This window comes from Ambystoma mexicanum, chromosome 4q (assembly GCF_040938575.1).
Source record: "Ambystoma mexicanum isolate Mex_15411 chromosome 4q, UKY_AmexF1_1, whole genome shotgun sequence".
Taxonomy (NCBI): Eukaryota; Metazoa; Chordata; class Amphibia; order Caudata; family Ambystomatidae; genus Ambystoma; species Ambystoma mexicanum.
In genome coordinates this window covers 1100005170-1100026553 of record NC_090928.1, presented here as the reverse complement: position 1 = coordinate 1100026553, position 21384 = coordinate 1100005170, and positions in this window count along the sequence as shown.

The following is a 21384-nucleotide window of genomic DNA, read 5'->3' as shown; positions in this document are numbered from 1 at the left end:
GGTTAGTCCCCATTGAAAAAGGCAATCCTCATTCCCATTTGAGCCCCCATAGGGCTCAATGGGAATGGGGAGGGAGCAAATAACGGTACCGCAATTTGTGGTACTGTTATTTGCTCCCTGGTCCCTTTGTGGCTCCCGCTAAGGCTGCCTGGTAAAACCAGGCTTCCATAGCGGGACCCCATAGCACCCAACTCGTAATGAGGCCCATAGTGCCATTAAAATACAACCTTACTGAAAAGGTTAGTTTGTTAAATGTATACATTTATTTTATGTGCAGTGTGGCGTTTTTAGCAAAGGTTTACAATCTATTCAGTCATTAAACTGTGCATGTTCTTTCCTTTAGTATGGTAGGTTTGCGATAATTGTGATTAGCTTCTAAGGTGTGCAGGTGGCCAGAAAAAAGACGCACACCAAATTATGAAAAAAGTTATAAAATGGCAATGTAGATATCATTTTTATAATTTAGAATACATTGCTATATTGTAAAAGGCATTCCACACTGTGTAGCAGTATCAGTGCTAACAGAAGTTTATATAAGAATTTGTAGTTTTAAGTTTAAAAAAAATATGATGTGTGTAATATCAAATGTCATTATGAACTTCTCATATGTGTAGGTGGCCAAACAAAGGACGCACACAGATTTTATAAGAAGTATGAAAATAACATGTGCTATGTACTGCATAAAGCAAATGACAAAATATATTGTAATATATTTTTTGCAGTCTGTGTTCAATTTTTGCATAATGCCAGTTACTGTTGTAATGTAATTAGTGATGTAATCAGTAATGTGATCTGAGATGTCATCATTGTGGTCATAGGGGGTCATTATGAGTTGGGCGGTAAGGGTTAACAGTCACCGGTAAGGAGACCGGTGCCGTTAAACCCTTACCGCCCAATTCCGAGGTCCCTTGGCGGGTCCCACCTGGTCAGGCCAGCCGTTCTCTACGGGACCCGTTAAGGGACCTTGGAGCTAATAATGGGCCCGCAAATTGCCAGGGCCTAGAGTCTTGGGTGCATGGCCGAAGGCCGTAGGCCATGTACCCAAGACTATAGGCTCTGGTCACAATCACCACAGCATAACACACCCATAGAATCAAACATCCATCAAATATCCACAAATCTACAGTTTGTGTATTGTTTGATTTGAATAGTTTGTATGTGAAGTTTTAGCTATGTCATGCAATTAAGATTGTAGAGCTTCATGACAAGAACTGCAGTTTAACATATCAATGGGAAAACCAGGCGTGCTTACCGGGTCCCGCGAGGGCAAGAGGGAGCAAACAACAGGCCATCTCGTTATGGCCGGTTGTTTGCTCCCTCTCCCATTCCCATTCAGCCCGTGTCCGGGTCCTTGAGGGAGGAATTACCGGGCCATCCTAACTCGGAATGGCCCGGTAAGTCCTCATTCCGAGGACCCGGACACGGAAGCGATTTCGGAGTCAGCCATGCCGCCAATAGCGGCATGGCTACCGGCTGAACTCGTAATGAGGGCCTTTATGTCTTCCCATATTTTAGTCACATTGATTTATCTGTTTGGTTGTTGCAGAATCTTGGGGCAGTTAGATACCTGTTGGCGTATTCTGTTTATAGTTTTCTAATTGAAGTTTTATTAATGTTTATGCACAGATTAGTTATAAAATATTGGTTTTAAGAATATTAAATGCGCGTTTATAAGATTTGCTGGTAATCTCTGCTTTAGAGTAATGGTACTATCATTACATACGAACCATCCACTAATCTTTTTTATATATGCAGTGTAGTGACCTGCATTGGTTGTGTCTCCTGCATGGAATATTATACCTATTGTTGTGAAGGCTTTCTTACCAAATGATACTTGACCATGTATGAATCCAGTCAGCTTGCAGTTGTTTTTGATACCATCTGCATTTTAACGTAAAAGCATTAGTATTACATATTTACTATGTGCTTGTATTTGTAAGGTGGAGCGATTATCTGAATTGTAGGAAGTACATAATCTGCGATGGTTTGCATTTTGTACAAGTTTCTGAAATGGAATAGATTCACAGTTAGGTATGGATACATACACAAAGAATTCATTAGTGATGTGTTCCTGTGCCACGTGGTTGCAGAGAGTGCATGTATGTTTCCACATGTATGAAATCTGAAAGATTTCATTGATAGGTATATTTTTTTCCCACTACTTGTACATTAGAAATTCATGTGGATCTTCTTGTGAGTTTATAGTGAATTTCACCATTCCAGCACAGTAGTCCAATTCTTGTCGTATTCCATGAACACTGTATGTGTTGTCAGGATTGTTGGTTGCATTTCTATGAAGGACTAACATTTGCAAACACAATTGGTTTGTATTGTGTAAGTAAATGGTGTGAATATTTGGTGGCAATTGGAATAGAGTATTTATTCCTACATTTGTGTCACAATTTACACCAGTTATATTTGAAAATTTGAATGGACCTGATAGTTCTGTGTACAAGTAATTTCTTCGGAGTGTGTGTTGCTTCTTTGAAGAAGTACCTGAGTTAATTTAAGTAGTAGATTCTTCTTTGGTTGTAGTAATTGATGAAGTATGATCTGTTTTTACTCTCTTTGGAGGATTTGTAGTGAGATCATGTTGCATTTCTGTTTGAAGTAGTTTTCTTTTACAACGTTTTGCTTTTTGTTGAACAGGATATGTTTTTAGATGGGGGTGTATAGTGAACCTAGTCTATTGTATTCTAAAATGCAAGGAATATCGCATTTACTTTACTTGCATCAAAGTTGATTAGAAATAGACCGTAAAGTGTATGTAAGCATGATAGCGCGAGGTAGCTCATGCCTTCTTTAAAGATTGTGTTCCCAATATCTATCAATGCTTTATCTAGGGTAAGACCTTGTGATTTGTGAATGGTGACTGCGTATGCTAGAGTTAGAGAAAAATATTCTCTGCATACATACATGTCTTTGAAAAGAAGAAATCGGGCTGTTGAGCTTCCTATCCTTTTAACTTCTGATAGTTTGTCAAGTAGAATATTGACAAACTGAATGTTATTGTCACGAGTGTATGTTTGAAAGCCAACAACTGTACCAAGTGCTCCATTAACTAGTCCTTGCTCTACGTCAAGGTTACGTTTAAGCATTACTGTACAGTTTAAAGATAATTGTAATATTTTCTCCAAACCAGTTTTCTAAGGTATTTAGTCTTGTTGACACATGGGTAGTGCCATACCATGTATGTCCAGTTTGTCTGTGGAGCAAATTTCAATTATTGGTTGCATTTCTTTTTTCAACATTGTTTCATTGAATTTTGAACAGCTTGCAAGAGTTAGCATCAAGGACATACAATTGACATGTTTGTGTGCTAATTTTTCCATGACATCAGTAGCACATGAGTAATGGCCATACAGTGCATGGATGTGCCGGGTTTTTAATATTGATTGTGCTTCTTGAGATAGTACACCAACTCTAATACTTTTTAAAATGTTGGCATATGTCAGGTCTGCAGACTGGCACATGTTTTCTGTTAATTCTCTGTATTGGAAATGTTGCCATAGGTTGACATTTCCTATGCTGTAAGCATTTCTACGGCAGAGTTTGTGCCCTAAGATTTTAAAAATAGGTTCACCTTTCAATGGTGTCAATTGAAGAAGATCTCCAAAAACAATAATGTGTTTTCCTCCGAAGAGCTCTTCGTAGTTTGTTTTGAGTATTTCTTGTAATCTGAGGTGAATCAGAGCCAACATTAGGTTGGAGACCATGCTCACTTCATTTATTAGTAGCATTTTCATTTGTTTCAAAACTCTGCATATTTCCATTGCAACTTCTGCAGACAGTTTGTAATTTTCTAATTTGTTTTGGTGTTCTACTGGAAGGAGTAGTAATCGGTGTAAAGTGACACTGCCTATGTTGTAGGCTGCTAAACCTGTGGAGGCAGTTTCAATAGATGACAGTTTGCTGTTTGTCAATTGTTGAAGGAACTTGCTGATGCTTTTGATTAAGAATGTTTTTCCTGAACTAGCTTGACCACTGACATATAGTAGTATAGGTTTGTAATTTTGGCAGGTACATTCTTTATTTTCATGTTGTACACCATGTGCAATTTCTTTTGCTACTTCTTGAAAAATGCTACGCTGCTCATTGTTCAGTTTTGATTTTAGTACACTTAAGTCTTCTGTATCTTCTTCATAGTGAGACATTGTGTTTTCTACTTCTGTCATTGCTAATTCTGCCTCATTTGCTATTTGTGGCTGTCCCAGTGGTTCTTGGCATCTTGTTCAGAATCCACATACAATTTTTAAATGGTTATCGTACTTGGCGGAAGTATCCCTTTTTCCATTTCTGTGATAAAAGAAACAGGTATGTTAGTCTTTGCATTTTTTGAAAATGTACTACATTGCTTAATAGACAGTTGACCTTTTTTTTTACCCTCAAATTTAGTTTACAAACCAGTGTACTGTGCATTGCGCTCAGTTTCTGTGTTTGCTTTTCTAATCCTTGGGTCTGGGGAAAACAAATCCTTGTCGGATTAACAAAAACCTTCATTTACTATGGTACTAACTACTTCCTTGTTTCCTTTGAGTGTTTCTTTCATCTTTCCGATTAATGTTATGTTTGTTGCCTTCCTGCCGATTTTTAACAACAGTTAGATACCTGTAGGCGTATTCTTCCTGTGCATTTGTTCCCAACGATCTGTGATATTCATTTATTTGTGTCATTCTTACATCCTCTTGGGTAGTTAGATACATGTTGGCGTATTCTGTTTGTAGTCTTTCACATAATTCTTTTTTTAAATCTTGCAGTACACATTATTTTGTAAATTTTGGCTTTAAGAACATTAAATACGCATTTGTAAGATTAGCTGACAATCTCTGCTTTAGAGTAATGGTGCTATCATTACATTCAAACCATTCACAATTCTTTTTAATGTATGCAGTGTAGTGACCTGCATTGGTTGTAGCTCCTGCATGGTAGATTATACCTACTGTTGTAAAGGTTTTCTTTCCAAGTGACACTTGACCGTGTGAATCCAGTCAGTTTGCAGTTGTTTTTTGTGCCATCTGCATTATAACATAGTATTATGTAGGCACTATGTGATTGTATCAGTAAGGAGGAGCGGTTGTCTGTATTGCAAATAGTACATAATCTGCTATGGTTTGCATTTTGTACCAGTTGCTGAAATGGAATGCTCTCACAATTTGGTATGGAAACATACACAAATCGCTCATTTGGGATTTCTTCCTGTATCATTTTGCTACAGAGAGTGCATGTATGTTGCCACATGTACGAAATTTGGAAGATTTCATTTACAGGTATGCTTTTGTTTTCCAATACTAATAGTATGTACATTAGAAATTCTTGTGGATCTTCTTGTGAGTTCATAGTTAATCTCACTATTCCAGCACAGTCGTCCAATTGTTGCCTTACTCCATGAACACTGTATGTGTTGTCAGGAATGCCTGTTGCATTTCTATGCAGCACTAACATTTGCAAACACAATTGGTCTGTACTGTGCAGGTAAATATGGTTAACAACTGGTGGCAATTGAAATAGAATATTCATTGCTACATTTGCATATAAATTTTATCCCACTTTCAGTTGCAAATTTGAATTGTGCAGCAAGTTCTGTATCTGAGTGCATTTTTCGGAATTTCTGTTGCTTCTTTGCCGACATCCCTGTATTACATTCCCTAATAGGTTCTTCTATGTTTGCGGTAATTGATGAAACTTTAGCTTTTTTTCTTTTCTTTCCGGAATTTGCTGTTGGATTCTGTTGCATTTCTGTTTCATTTAGTTTTCTTTTACCACGTTTTACTTTATCTGGAACAGGGTATTGTTTCAGATGAGGGGGGTACAATGAACGCTATCTATTGTATTGTAGAATGCAAGGAATATCAACTTTGACTTTACTTGCATCAAAGTTCATTAGCAATAGACCGTCAAGTGTACGTAAAGACTGTGTTTCCTATATCTATCAATGCTTTGTCTAGGCTAAGAACTTGGGATTTATGAATGGTAACTGCATATGCAAGAGTTAGAGAAAATTGCTCTCTACATACATACATGTCTTTGAAGAGAATGAATCGAGCAATTGAGCACCCTATCCTTTTCACTTCTGAAACTTTATCAAACCGAATATTGACAAACTGAATTTTGCTATCCCGTGGGTATGATTGAAAGCCAACAACTGTGCCCAGTCCTCCATTAACTAGCCCTTGCTCTACATCAAGGTTACGTTTAAGCATTACTCTACAATTTAAGGATAATTTCAATATTTTTTCCAACCCAGCTATGTCGGAGATTGAATTTTCTAAACTATTTAGTCTTGTTGTGGCTTGCTCACACATGGGTACTGTCATACCATGTACGTCTAGTTTGTCTGTGGCGCTAATTTCCAGTATTGGTTGCATTTCTTTATTTAATATTGTTTCATTGAATTTGAAACAGCTTGCAAGAGTTGGCATTAAGGCCATACAATTGACATTTTTGTGCGCTATTTGTTCCATAACATCAGTTGCACATGCATTGTCACAATAAAGTGCATGTATGTGCCGGCTTTTCAATACAACTTGTGTTTCTTGCGATAATACACCAACTCTAATACTTTTTAAGATGTTGGCATAAGTGAGATCTGCAGATTGCCGCATGTTCTCAGTTAATTCTCTATATTGGAAATGTTGCCAAAGGTTAACATTACCTATGCTACCAACAGTTTTCCCGCAGAGTTTGTGGCCTAAGGTTTTTAAAGTCAGTTCACCTTTCACTGTTGTCAATTGTAGAAGATCTCTGAAAACGATAATGTGTTTCCCTGCAAAGACCTCTTTGTTGTTACTTTTAAGTACTTCTTGCAATCTGAGGTGAATCAAAGCTAACATCAGGTTGGAGACCATGCTCACTTCATCTATTAGTAGCATTTTCATTTGTTTCAATACTCTGCGTAATTCCATTGCAGCTTCTGCAGAAAGTTTGTAATAGTCTAATTTGTTCTGGTGTTCTACTGGTAATAGTAGTAATCGGTGTAATGTAACACCACCTATGTTGTAGGCAGCTAAACCTATGGGGGCAGTGACAACAGCTGACAGTTTGTTGTTTGTCAATTGTTGAAGGAACTTACTAATGATTTTGATTAGGAATGATTTGCCAGAACCAGCTTCACCACTGACGTACAGTAGTATAGGTTTATAATTATGGCAGGAACATTCTTTATTTTCATGTTTTACACCATGTGCAATTTGTTTTGTTACTTCTTGAAAAATGCTACTTTGCTCATTGTTTAGTTTTGATTGTAGTATAGTTATGTCTTCCTTATCTTCATACTGACACATGGTGTTTTCTACTTCTGTCATGGCTAATTCTGCCTCATTTGCTGATAGTGGCTCCCCAAGTGGTTCTTGGCTTCCTGTTACAGAAGGTTGACTACTGTCAGGAGTGTCCTTATCTAGTTGGGCCTCGAGTTCTTCTTCGTGTTGCTGTGCATTGTGCAACATTTTTCTGTACTGTGTAAAGTTTACATCTGTTATAGAGCTTTCATTTGCTTTGAAAACATCTTTGTAGGAGTCATAGATATCTAGTAACTCTTCTTCTTTTCTCCATGGTTTAAAAAGTTGTAGCAGGGACATGTAATATAGTTCTTTATGTTGAGTTTTTAATGACAATTTGATATGATTAATTAAGCTTGGTTTGGTAAGTTTCACTAAGCTGCCTTCACAATGTGTCACTCTGTATCTATCTTGTTTTCATCGGGTTTTATATTATTTTTGTATGGGAAGATTTGGGCTATGTGGTATAGACACATGGTTTCCAAAGTGATACTCCTGTTTGGGTAGTATGTGTCTAGTAAATTGTTTTTCAAAATGTCTTGGCTGTTGGGATCATTTTTGGCTATTAATTATATGTCCTCGTATGAGTTGAGGTCTCTGTTTCTAGATTTAGCAGGACCAAGACTTAGCCATACTATATTTCTCGATTGTCCATACAAAGCAGTACCGGTAAAACAGTCTGCAGCTTCATAGCAGTCACATTCTCTATGAGAGAGCATTTGTATGCCTAAACTGTACAATTTCTGAGACAGTGTTTTGTTCGATGATAGGTCATCCCAGAGGTCTTGAAGCTCTGTTTTTTCTGCTTTGGTTAAGTAGGCTGTAACTTATTGTGCAACTGCAGTGGAATTGTCTGCAATGTACTACACATCTATGTTTGCATTCCATAAGAGGGCAATGATTGCATTGTAATCATTGATATATTTTGCTTCTTCTGTTCTTTTTATGTAATATGTGTTCTTAGGTGATTTACCTTTAACACTATGTCTAACTGAAGACATGAAGTTGTTTACTTGACTTGTTGCTGTAACTGGTCTAGGGAAAACAAAGCGGCATTTGGTGTAGTATTTCCCTTTGTTTTTGTATTTGCGATGACAATATGTCCCACATTTGTGTCTTTGAAATTATAAAATGTGTGCAGGAAGATCACTTTTTGTTGTTTGTCAAGGAATTTCACAAAGGACATATTTTTCGATAAACTATAAAACAGTGGCATCATTGTCTTGACCAAATTTAGGAGCATCTTTAATCCATAAAAGCATGTGGATATGTGGCGCTCCTCTGGTTTGGTAGTCTTTTCTCCAAAAGAAGTGTTGTACTTCTCCAAGGGGATGAACAGTTTTATTACAAATAAAGTGTAGCATAGCAATGAAGCGATGATGGAAATATCTTGAAACATTAACAGGATCTAGAGAGCAAAGTTCTCCAGGTGTTAGTATATCTATGTTTTTTTTTTGATATGCGTAGGAAATCCTGTAAATCTTCCCAAGCATATTCTGCACAACTTAATGTAACAAACCAAGTGGGTTTGGTTTCTTATCATACAACGTACATCTCTGTGTCATTGGAACCAGTATTCTTTAGTACCACGTATGTTTGCTAACAGATTTGTAATGTTTGATTGTAGAACCTCATCTTTTTCTTGCACTTTTGTATTAATTGCATAGCTGACATATTTTGAAAATGGGTACCTGATTTCAATATGTGTGCAACTCCGTAGCATAGAGTTGCTAGTTCACTTTCAAAGAGTAGGTGGAATATGTATTCCACATTTTGTCTAGATCTTGGATCTTCAGAATACATTTGTAACGAGCAGTATTCTGATGCTGTTATCTGAGTGGGCCTATCATCGTACCTTCCTCCTTTCCCAGTAGGAAGGAGTAGAGGAAAAGAACGTGCTTCTATACTTTTTTCCCATAGGCTGATTGGTGATCCTTTGCTTTCTCGCATTTGGTATGTTTCTAGTGCATCATCTATGGTGTCTTTAGAGTGTAATGGATGAATTGTATAATGGTCTAAAATATTGGATACTGTAGCAGGATCTAGAAGTTCAAATTGACCAGTTTCTGGTGACTCTTGAATTATTTCAGTGGTTTCCCTCAGGTTTTCTTCAATATTAATTTCTTTGTATTATTCATTATTGTCTTTTAGATATTGCAAGGCTTGTCTAACGTTTTGTAAGTCTACGAGAGGCTTGTCTAACTTTATGTAAGTCTACGAGTTGTTGCCAATTTATTTTGTCTTTTGTAGGTACACCATTTACTAAGACAATTAAAGAAGTATCTATTGGACATTGCATTCCCACAGTGCGTACATTTTCTTTCAGATCTAATGGTAAATAAACTACTTTGCCACAAATGCCTTTCACTAATTCAGAGGGAGGTAATTTTGCTGTTTTTGGTTGAAGGCGTATTATTGCTTGAAATGGATGCACTGTTTGAATTATGATGCTCTCATATACATTGAGTTGCTGCAAGGGTTTAGGTAGTGGGAATAATTCCAAGTTATTTGTGATTGCACGTGACGGAGTTTGTTTGTTGTCAAGTTTTGCAGTGCAGTAACTGAAAAGTATTAAGGGGTCATTTATTTTGTATTTGTTTTCTGCTATAAGGTAGAGAACTAATTCAAACCATTTGGAATCTTCATTGTCTTCTATTTTGTATGTTATGTACACAGTTTTCTGGATATCCTCTATTTCTTCAGGTAGGTGTTTGGCTGTACCATGTAGAAGATTTTTATTTAAATTGCCTAATGCTAAAGCTGAATTTTAGCATAATACAGTTTATGGACTATATTTCTTATAGTTGAAAGATGTGTTGATATCATTTTGATATGATGGAAGGTGCTTTTGCAATTAGGTCCTGAAATGCAGGCTAATGAATGTCCTTGTAGTCCTGTGTATTTGCGCACTGAACATGTCTCCATATTTTGTAGTAGTTTCATTTGAAATTTGTCTTTGCCTTTCACATACCGATTGAGGAACTGGCATAAAGATTCGAAAGAATCTTTGTCAATGTTACACATTGATGTACACGGCCATTTGTACACTGGACGTTTTGGTTCAGTTGGATGGAGAGGTGATACTGAGTTTTCTGGGGATATTTATGTAAGCAGCATTTCTTGTTCCATTATGGTATTATTAAGTTTTTCATACCCTCGTCCACTGCTATGTATAGCAATTGTGTTTGTTTGCTTTTGTTTGTATGCTTCTTCATTGAAATATGGTTCTGTGCTAGTGGTGTGAGTTCATTCACCTCCACAGATATTTAAGAAGTTATATTTGTTGACATTACGTTTATTAAGAAGTCTTTTTTGTAATTTAGTAGTTAGTTTTGTTAGTGGTTTCATTCTGTTTAACACTAAAATAAATAACTTCCTTTTGAAAAGGATTGCACTGTCTATGAGAGCTTCTAAGATTAATTTTCTACGGTAGGTTTTAAGGCTTGTGAATGATTTCTCTCCTGTTTTTATAAGATTCTGAGGGACTCTGTGGTGGAAAATGTTTTGTAAAATACTTTTTTTGGTATGGTTACTTGCCATTACATCAAGATTTATAGGAGCAGTGTTAGCAGTAGTGGTAGCTGAATTCTTGTTATTCACTTTCTGTTTCGTTTTCCAATTTGAAAGAGGAGTCAAAGTTTTTGTACTGGAACCTTGTTTTGTTTCGCTTAATGACTCTATTAAATCTTTTGTTTGAACTTTTTGTACAAATTCCGCTAGAGATGGATGCTTATTTTGGACACTTTTATTTTCATTTGCTCTACTTCTGTGTAGCTTTCTACTTACTTGCTTTTTGGTAGGCATTCCTTGGCGTCTGTTGGGGAAAAAAAGAAGGTATGGGTTGGGCTGTTAATGTATGTGTGCTGTGTGCATGAGTGCCTTCGTATGATTGTAAGGATGTATGTGGAGGTGTGTGATTGTGCAATGGGTAGCTGCAACTAGTTGGGAAGGCTATTCTTGTATTTGTGTGTTAATATACTGGGGTTCAGATGACAATATAAAGTAAGCTAGTGGTGAGGAGAAGCACTAATAGTAAATCTAATGGTATAGAATTAAAACAGTTCTTTGTTCTGCAATACTAACATTCTAGGGGCTGATTTATGGAATTTGGGCGCCAAAAACGGGGATTTGTGTGCCATTCTGCCCGCAAATCTCTGTTTAGCAAATGGGGATTTGTGGGCAGAATGGTGCACAAATCCCTGTTTTTCGGCACACAAATTCCATTAATCAACCCCACACAGTGTTTGAGTAACAGTTAGAACATTATTGTAGTATTGTACTATTTTTTGTTTGACATGAGCAGGTTTCTTTTGAGTTGTTGTTTGTACTTCAGATGCTGCTGCTTTTCAGGAGAGTGGTCTTCACTGCAATTGTAAGAGAAAGAGGTTAGTAATTTTATGTGTTTTTAGCACTCTTGTTAATTTAGACGTTGATTTGTATGTTTTTGTAGTAGTATTGTTGTTTGATAACTGAACATAGTGTGTGCATGCAGTTTCCTTTGACTATGTGCAGCCTTTATACTTTACTTACAATCTGTTAGTTCAACATGCTCTGCAAATGAGTATAATACTAAGCGTATGAAACTCACTTGGTTTCTTAAGGCTGTGCTATTGGATGTTAGGAGATAGAAGAAATAATCATATACTAATTTTGCTATTTTTATAGGGTAAATGGCAGAAACTGAATAGAAAAGCATGGAATGTATGCATTTGTGAAGGTGTGGGTAATCAAGCAGAAGGATGTGATGTACAGGCAGTGGTGTTATTTCAGCTGGAAGCTTTTTAATGATAGTGTCTATCTGTGTGAGTGGATAAAGATGCATGAACTTATCCTGGCTGTGTATAATTTTATAATACACTAGTAAGCGTTTTTCTGCAATTATACTGTTATTTCTCCCATCTTTCAATTTTATAATTATAATTCTTTAGATAGCTGTGTGTGTAAAAGAATTTAGATAACAGACAGGTTTGGAAGTGACAGTTGATTATAGCAGTTGGGAAAAATAACAGTACGTTCATTTTATAGCTTATACAGATTAAGTGGCAGTTACTCTGTTTTTATGCATTTATAAGAGTTGTACATGTACTGTGCATAAAATATGCATAGCTGTAGTTTGTATTCATGCATGTGGATATGCATGCAGCTGCCAGTAGAAATCTTGGAGACTTGTACAATAGTTTGTGTAGTAGGTGCTTTCCAATGATATGAGACTTGTACTCAGAGTGATCAACAGTACATTTGAAGTACTGAACTATGATGATGGAGTTAGATGTAGAGGTCTTCGATGTGATTGGTGTATGGTTGTGTGAATGCTTAGCTGTATCCAATGAGGGAATGGCACAGAGAGTGAAGTGTAAATGGTAGAAGGGCTGTCTAAGAGTTACGTGGCTCCACGGACACCGTGGCTATCTGCGGACAGGGCGTGCCACATCCAGGGTTTTCAGGCAAATGCAGCATGGAAACGGGACTGTAGGAATTAGCTAATCAGGTGTTGAGGTTGTGGATTTGTGTTGAAAGAGGCTGTGTGTAGTGAGATGCCAGAGGTGGAGAAAGTCAGGGTGTTGGTGGTTGGAGATATGTTTGTGCATGGCTTACAGCAGTATGCTCAAAGCAGGCATGTGGCACACAACTTTGATGTTAAAGGAGTGGAGGTGGTGTGGTGCACTGGGCCTGATTGCAATGTACAGGGAATTGTACACGTTTGTGAAGATATGGGCAGGATGAACAGTCCCCATGTGGTAGTTTTGCACTGTGGTGCTTTTAATTTAGGCTATGTCAGTGCCCCTACTTTGTTGGCAGATTTGGAACATTTGGTTCAAGCAGTAATAAACGTCCTTCCAAATGCCAAAGTTATTTTTTCTGGATTAGTACCTAGGACAATATGGGACTCAGCAAAACATTGCTAGGTGTGCAATCAACCGAGGCATGTTTGCTTTCATGTTTGGAGTTGGTATGTTCTTCTGTAATAATGAGAATATTGATTCCAGTAATGCTGTTCATTTTAAAGAAGATGGCATTTCTTTATCTTTTATGGGAAATGCCATGCTGTTTTGGAATGTAAGGGTTGCTTTGGAGAAGCTTATGTGAAGATTTTAGGAGTAAAGTAAGAAATAAAAAGATAAAAATACAAAATAGCTAGTGTCTGTCAAGCATCTGCAAAAAACAAAAAAGGCTCTTTTCAGAGCCAACCTCAAAGGGGAAATGGGGCACACTATTTAAATTGAAATCCATCATGCTCAGATTTTCAATTTGTCCGCAGACATGGTGGTAATCCACGGACACCACGTATTACATACAGGGATTTTGGGGTGGAGAGAAATGCAAATGAGAAAGAGTAGAGCAAGGGATTTGTCAATAAAGTTTACTGGGTGTGTTTTGTAAGGAGAGAGTTTGTCAGAAAATCTTTTTCCTGAGTGAAGAACAGATAGCTATGGCTGTGTGCTTTAGAAAACAGATTATCTGGATTTTGGGAGACTCATAAATACCTTGGTTGGAGGTGCATGCAGAACGCTGTGGAGTACCAGCAGATCTTGGATTCCCTCATGTGGAAGTGCACTGGCATGGAGTGCGTGGAATGAAGTGGCTGGACTTGGTAACTCTCTGTACTACTTTGGAGACACAGCATCATCCAGACATGATTATAATTCATTTTGGAGGGAACAGTTTAGGACATGTGTGTGGAAAGTCTTTGCAATGTGCAATGAAAGAAGGACTTGAGAAGGTCATGGACATGCTTCCAAATTCCCAAGTATTTTTTTCTCGTATTGCTCAGAGACAAATGTGGCTGCGTTCTTCTTCATCTGGTCCACACATGGAGAAAGTGAGGCGCAATGTCAATAAGGCTGTTTGTGACTTTTTAAGAGATGTTGGCATGTCCACTTTAAACAATGAAAATATTATATTTTGTAGCACATACATGTTTCGCTGAGATGGAGTCCATCTTACTTATGCTAGCAATCAGATTTTTTTGAGAAATGTACAAAATGCATTGCAACCTTTTTTGGAATTACAGCCATCCATTTTGCAGTGGGTGTTGACCATTTGAAGTTTTTCAAACACAAAAAAAACACCAAACGGCTCTTTTCAGAGCCACCACTTCTTCCCATAGAAAAGTGCAATGGTTCTGAGAGGGCAGCGCCCCCAAAAATAAATGTCTGCGGACTGTCCGCGGACTTCTAAAAAATGCACAGGGCACTGCACTATTTATTTGTCCATTCTATTTTTAAACTTTGAAAGGCAGCTCTGAAAAGAGCCTTTTTATTTGGTTTTTGTTTTATATTTGTTTTGTTTTTTTAAAAATGACACACAAGGAAAGGAGGGAAAAGGAGGGTATGGAAGGGATACCAACCAAAGGGATGAGAAAGGGCAGGTGGAGAGAGGAAGATGTAGGATGGGCATTATTCAGGTAGTGGGAAAACCTTCTCGTGATCCTTGAATGCAGTGTCAAAAGTACTCCGAAGATTCTCTCCCGTGCAGAGTACTGTGTCACAGTACATACACAATATTGTGATGCTTGAAAGGTAAGGGTCAACAGCCTGTGAGGCAGCTGGAGGGATACGCTCTCCCACAGGAGTGTCTCTTGTGGTGACAGGAGTGGAAACCGAGGATGTTGTAGATGAACTCAACCTACTACATTCATCACAAGGTACAACCTTGCGAATAGCCCCACCGTGGCACAACCTTAGGTGTCACTTCATTTATGTTGTACCAGAGCTGTGTGAACCAGGCCCCCCATGACTCAGCACCATGTGGCACTGATTGCAGGTGACCTTTTTCGCACGTGCTTTTGTCACACCACCAAGAGTGGTAAACAACAAGACTCACGGCAAGTGCTGGTAGTAGGGTCTTCCACTACCTCATCCTCTTCATCCTCTTCATCCTCCTCCTCTACATCCTCATGCCTGTTCCCCTCTGCAGGCCCTTGGGGAGGTGGTGGTGGAGGGGATGGCGGTAGTGCTGAGGCAGAAGTAGCACCAGCTGGAGCAGCAGCAACCATGGATGCTATCAGGTTAGATGATAGAAAAGCAGCAAGAGCAGCAAGAGCAGCAAAAGCCAAAAAAGCAAGTCAATCTGCAGTAGTAGAAAGACAGAATGAGGATGAGCTCGGGGATGTGGCCTTTTATAGGGGTGCAGGTGCACACTCCGCGAACAGCCACACTGTCCTCGGACAGATCGAACACCCCAAAAAGGCTCAAAAAGTTCCAAAAAGTATATAGAACGCCAGGGATATTGTCTGGGACATGTGCAATGGTAAACTTTTATTGTAAAATAGTTTTGGATTGTCCAAAAAAGTAATTTTAAAATGTTCGGGGACCCCAAACAGGACACATGCTCAGCATGGGTGGGGACACATGATGACGTTGTGGACATGTTCGCGAATGGGACGGCTGTCCGCAGGACACCAAATGTGTAGGACCGGATGTGCGCATGCACGCGAGTGTTCTATGGACAGTGTTTGGGTCCCAAAACTAATTAAAAGTGCGACACACGTGCGACAGGCAGTTTCAATGACAGTTGTGATGTCATCTTTGATGTCATGGGTGTTAATCTTAGCAGTGCACGGTAGTGGTGCGAGTTATGTTTGCTTATCTTACCATACTGGTGAGTTTCTGGGGTTTTTCTTTTATACTTGTGTTAGGGTGAATTCTCCAGAATGGCTTATTTCCCTTACCTACTGAGTCCCTCAGCAGCTTTGCTGGATTTCTAGGATTTATTTTTTTCACCTGGTAAGAGTGTGAGCCTTATTTCCCACTCTTACATGTGTTTTGCTGTGTGTCTTTAACATAGACTGTGGAGCCTCACCTACTCCATAGGCATCATCTTTTTACTGTGTGTTACACAGCACCTTCAGTGCAGTGACACAGGGGTGTCTTTTTGACTCCCCAACTCCGACTCCATTTTTTGGAGCTGACTACTGTCTCCCAGAACATGTAAAGTTGCCATTGACTTTATTAGTGTCTTTTAAAACTCACAGACCCAGCACAAACTATCTTAAATAGAGTTCTGGAAAGGGTTAATACTTATCCCTTTTTGTCTGTTTTTCTTGGAGCATTGTTTTGCTCCTTTTTCATCAAGACTTGGCTGGTGGCAGTGGTAACTACCCTATTTTTCCTACCACGGTTATCTTAAATAGCCTGGTATTGTTTTAGGCTATCTTGGTAGCCTTGAACTTAAACCATCTCTCCCCCCGAATCCTACAACCATTGTGCCTATCCGGCAAGTCCGCATAGCGGTGACATCCTTCAATTAGTTTGGGGACCCCACCCACGTCTGCTGGACACCTGGACGCATGAACATCTCATTCCCTTTTTCCTACGAACAAAGTGCCTGTCTGGCATGTCCGCAAAGTTATGGCATACTTTTAATTAGTTTGGGGACCCCAACTCTCTCCGGAAGACACTTGGGTGCATGCGCATCTCTCCCCCCAAGTTCAATGAACATCGTGCCTATCCGGCTTGTCCGCATATCGTTGACATACTTTGATTAGTTTGTGGGCCCATCCCCTGGGTCCTACGAACACTGCACATGTTCGGAACTGTCTGCTGCACGTGGGTTGCATTGTTAATTAGTTTGGTGACCGCAACCTGTGCGTAGGACAGCTATGTCTGCATGCACACAACGGATCCTGCACCATAGGGATCCTGCGGACAGCCGACCCATTCGCGAACATCCGCAACGTCACCATGTGCCCGCACCCACGCTGAGCGTCGGCCCTTATCCGCGAACAGGGTCCGGGACACAAACAGCAAAAAAGCAATCCAGGGTGTTTTACTGAGAAACTACACCCTTGTAGCGGTCCCAGACCATGGCCCTGACCAACTGGACACTTTTTGGAACTTTTTGAGCCCAGCTTGGTTCCCCTCCCTTGCCTTGTTGCGCTCTGAAACACGTGTGTATGAGCGTTTTACAAATAAAATATCAATATCAATATCCACATCGGGCAAGCTCTTGCTTTAAGAAATATTTTGCGTCAAAATAATGTACCAAATGCAGTTATATTCCACCCCCCTATCCAAATGGTCAGTGTCTTAAAACTCCCGTCCATTCACAAGCACCACAAGTACTTAGAAATCACCAACAGCAAGCAAACGCATAAACAAATACTGCTAAAAAGAGGAAACAGATAAACAGTTAGAATACGCCAACTGGTATCTAACTGCAACCATAGTACCACCACTTCCAAAAGGAAAATCATACACCATTTCAATTCCTCCTACTGCAACAGTGTTTATAACCAGAAGACCACAGAGATATGCACCTCAAACATTCCTGTAAGTAGTGCACACATCAATGAAACAGAGTGTGCCACATAACAACAAATAAACGTAGAATTTTTTTTTTTATCCTGCATGGATTTTTTCCCCACAAAGCCAATGATTATGCGAACAAACACAGGAACTGAGCACATGGCACAGTACACTTGTTTAAAGCATAGTACTAATTATGAAGGTCCACAAAGTACATAAATGTCCGCAATGGAATGCAATACAGCATTATGAATTACCTACCATACACAGACAATGAAACAACAAGTTCTCCTGCATTTCCACATGCCACAACATTCAAATCTGCTATTGCCACTTGAACAGTATTCTGTACTGCATTCAATAAGATGCACAGTGCCTCAACAATGAATACAGTGAGTATACAATTATTGGTGTCATGCTTCTTTGTAATCTGCAAATTGCATTTTATATACATATTTGTGCAATCCATATGCCAGTGTCACAATCTTGAGTGCATGCCGTATTATGTTCCGGTGGTTGTGGCCAGGCCCTAGACTCTTGGGTGTATGGCCTACGGCCTCTGGCCATGCACCCAGGAGTCTAGAGCCTGGCCACAACCACTGCAGCATAATACAGCCATGCACGCAAACATCTGCCCACTGACCACAACCCACACACATAACACAGCTGCCTGAGGCCCTATCCACTTCAGTTGACAGACTGTTACAGTACGTTCAGCCAGTGGACAGACTCCGGCCATGCACCAGAGACTGGCCACAACCAATAAAGCATAATACAGTGTAGTACCCAAGAATCTGGCCAGTAGCCACAACCCACACACATAAGGCATCCACCTAAAATCATGTACACATACTATTACATTACTCGCACCCACTGCACAGACTATGATACACCCAAGAATATCAGGGCAGTCCAACAAGCTACCAGCCACACACCCCGTCCACTTCTGTAAACATACTATTACACTACTTGCAGCCAGTGGACAGACTCTTGGGTGCACCTAAGACTCCAGTAGCTGCCACAATTACCACAGCATGATACAACCATGCAACCAAGAATATGCCCAGTGGCCACAACTGTTGGGGCAGTCCAATAAGCCAGCTGCCACACACCCTGTCCACTTCTGTACACATAGTATTACAGTACATGCAACCAGTCAGCACACTCTTGGGTCCAATAAGCCAGCCGCCCATGCACCCAATAATCTGCCCAGTGGCCATAATCCCCAGGGCAGTCAAATAAGCCAGCTGCCACACACCCTATCCACTTCTGTAACACATACTATTACATTACATGCAGCTGATGGGCAGACTCTTGGATGCATGGCCTCTGGCCATGCACCCCAGATTCTAGTAGAAGATCACAATCACCACAGCATAATACAGCCATGCACCTAACAATCTGTACACTGGCCACAAAACACACATAAGCCAGCCACCTGAGGCCCTGTCCACTTCTATACACATAGTATTCCAGTACGTGCAAACAGGCAGCACACTGTTGGGTGCAATAAGGTAGCCGCCTGAGGCCCTGTGCACTTATTTACACATCCCATTACAGTACTCAACCATTGGTCAGACTCTTGGATTCTTGGGTTCTCCATCCATGCACCCAAGACTGTAGTAGCTGGCCACAATTACCACCCACTGCACAGACCATCATACACTCAAAAATCTTGGGGCACTCCAATAAGCCACCTGTCATACACCCTTTCCCCTTCTGTACACATTCTATTGCACTACTTGCGACCAGTAGGCAGACTCTTGGGTGCAATGCATCCGGTCATGCACCCAAGACTCTAGTAGCTGGCCATAATTACCACAGCATAATACAACCATGCACCCAACAATCTGCCCAGTGACCAAAACCCTTGGGGCAGTCCAATAAGCTAGCTGCCACACACCCTATCTACTTCCGTACATATACTATTACACTACTTGAAGCCAGTGGGCTGACTCTTGGGTGCATGGCATCTGGCCATGCACCGAAGACTCTACCAGCTGGTCACAATCACCACACCATAATACAGCCATGCACCCAACAATCTGTACACTGGGCACAACCCACTCACATAAGCCACCAGCCTGAGGCCCTGTGCACTTCTCTACACATACTATTACACTACTTCAACCAGCGGGTAGACTCTTGGACTCTTGCTCCCAAGACGGTAGTATCTGGTAACGAATTACCACAGCATAATACAACCATGCACCCAAGAATCTGCCCAGTGGCCACAATCCTCGGGGCAGTCCAATGAGCCAGCCACCACACACCCTATCCACTTCTGTACACATAGTATTACACTACTTGCAGCCAGTGGGCAGAAGTAATAAAGACAATATGTGCCCACAGTGCCACAATATTCACATCTGTTATTGCCACGTCAACAGTATTCTACACTGAGTTCAAAAAAGGTGTACAGTGCCTCAACAATATGTACAGCGACTATATAATGACAACAGTTTTGGTGTCATGCTTCTTTGTAATCAGCAAATTGCACTTCTACACACACTCTGGCCATACACCCAAGAGTCTAAGGCCTGGCCACAACCACTGCAGCATAATACAGCCTATACAAACACCCTCATATCATCTAAATTCCACTCCCCTACACTAATGAGGCCTGGCTTATTTGCATTCACTGGGCACTGGCCACAAACCACACACATAAGCCAACCAGCAGAGGCCTGGTCCACTTCTATACACATTTTATTGCAGTACTTGCAACCATTCACATTCCACTCCCCTACCCTAAACCACCTGTGGCCTCTACACTTCGCTACACATGCTATTACAGTACTTCAACCAGTGGGAAGACTCTTGGGTGCATGGCCCAAGATTCTGGTAGCTGGCCACAACCAACACAGCATAATACAGCCCATACAAACATCCTCATATCATCTACATTCCACTCCCCTACCCTAATGAAGCATGCCAGAACTCAACACATAACCTGCTTGCCTACTGCTGCGGTGTCCGCAGACACTGCAAATACAACACAGTCTTCTTCCACCTAAATAAATACATCATATGAACCATTTTTCACTCCCCACCCTTTGCAGCCCCTCTCCCCAACACCAGATGCCCCACCACTTGTTTTCCAGCTGTTTTCGCTGCTGCGCTATCCGTGAATACAACATGGCAGGCGTTTCAGAAAAATGTGATGCACATCACACTTCTCTCCAGCCAATCAGTGGGCACGTTGAATGTCCATGGACATGATGCGGCCCTCTGGGTCAATCAGAGTACGGTCTGCAGAGCGTACTGGGAAATGGGTCTGTGGAGCAGAGCCAGATATTGCTAATTTGTTTTTACCTACATTTTGCCTGTTTTTTTAAAAACCTACTGGACAGATTTTCACCAAATTTACAAAAGCACACTTTCAGGACCAAGTCGCCGCTCCCGCCGCATATTTGAACAGTTTGAGCTGTAGGCGTGAGCAAAGATTTTTTCCATTCAGTCTATGGGAAAAATTCAGAGTGAGCCATATACTTTTATTTTTGCAAAGTTTGGTGAGAATTTGTCGAGTGGGGAGCAAAGTTATAAACCGCCCAAAAAATGCTCTTCCTATGAGTTGAGCAACTTAACCATAACTACACGCCCGCTACCGCACACCGTGTGATATATATATATATATATATATATATATATATATATATATATATATATATATATATATATACATATATTCCCATCATTAGATAATTATTCCCAGAGAAATGCGCTGTTGCAGAGTGTTGGTTCTGGGGGTTCTTCTTTTTAACCAATGCTGTCATTTCCACATTCATGGGCATCCAAAGCCTATCCGAGCAGGCAGAGGCAGTGGTATTCTGCATGACCGGGGATTAATTGTCCTTTCCCTT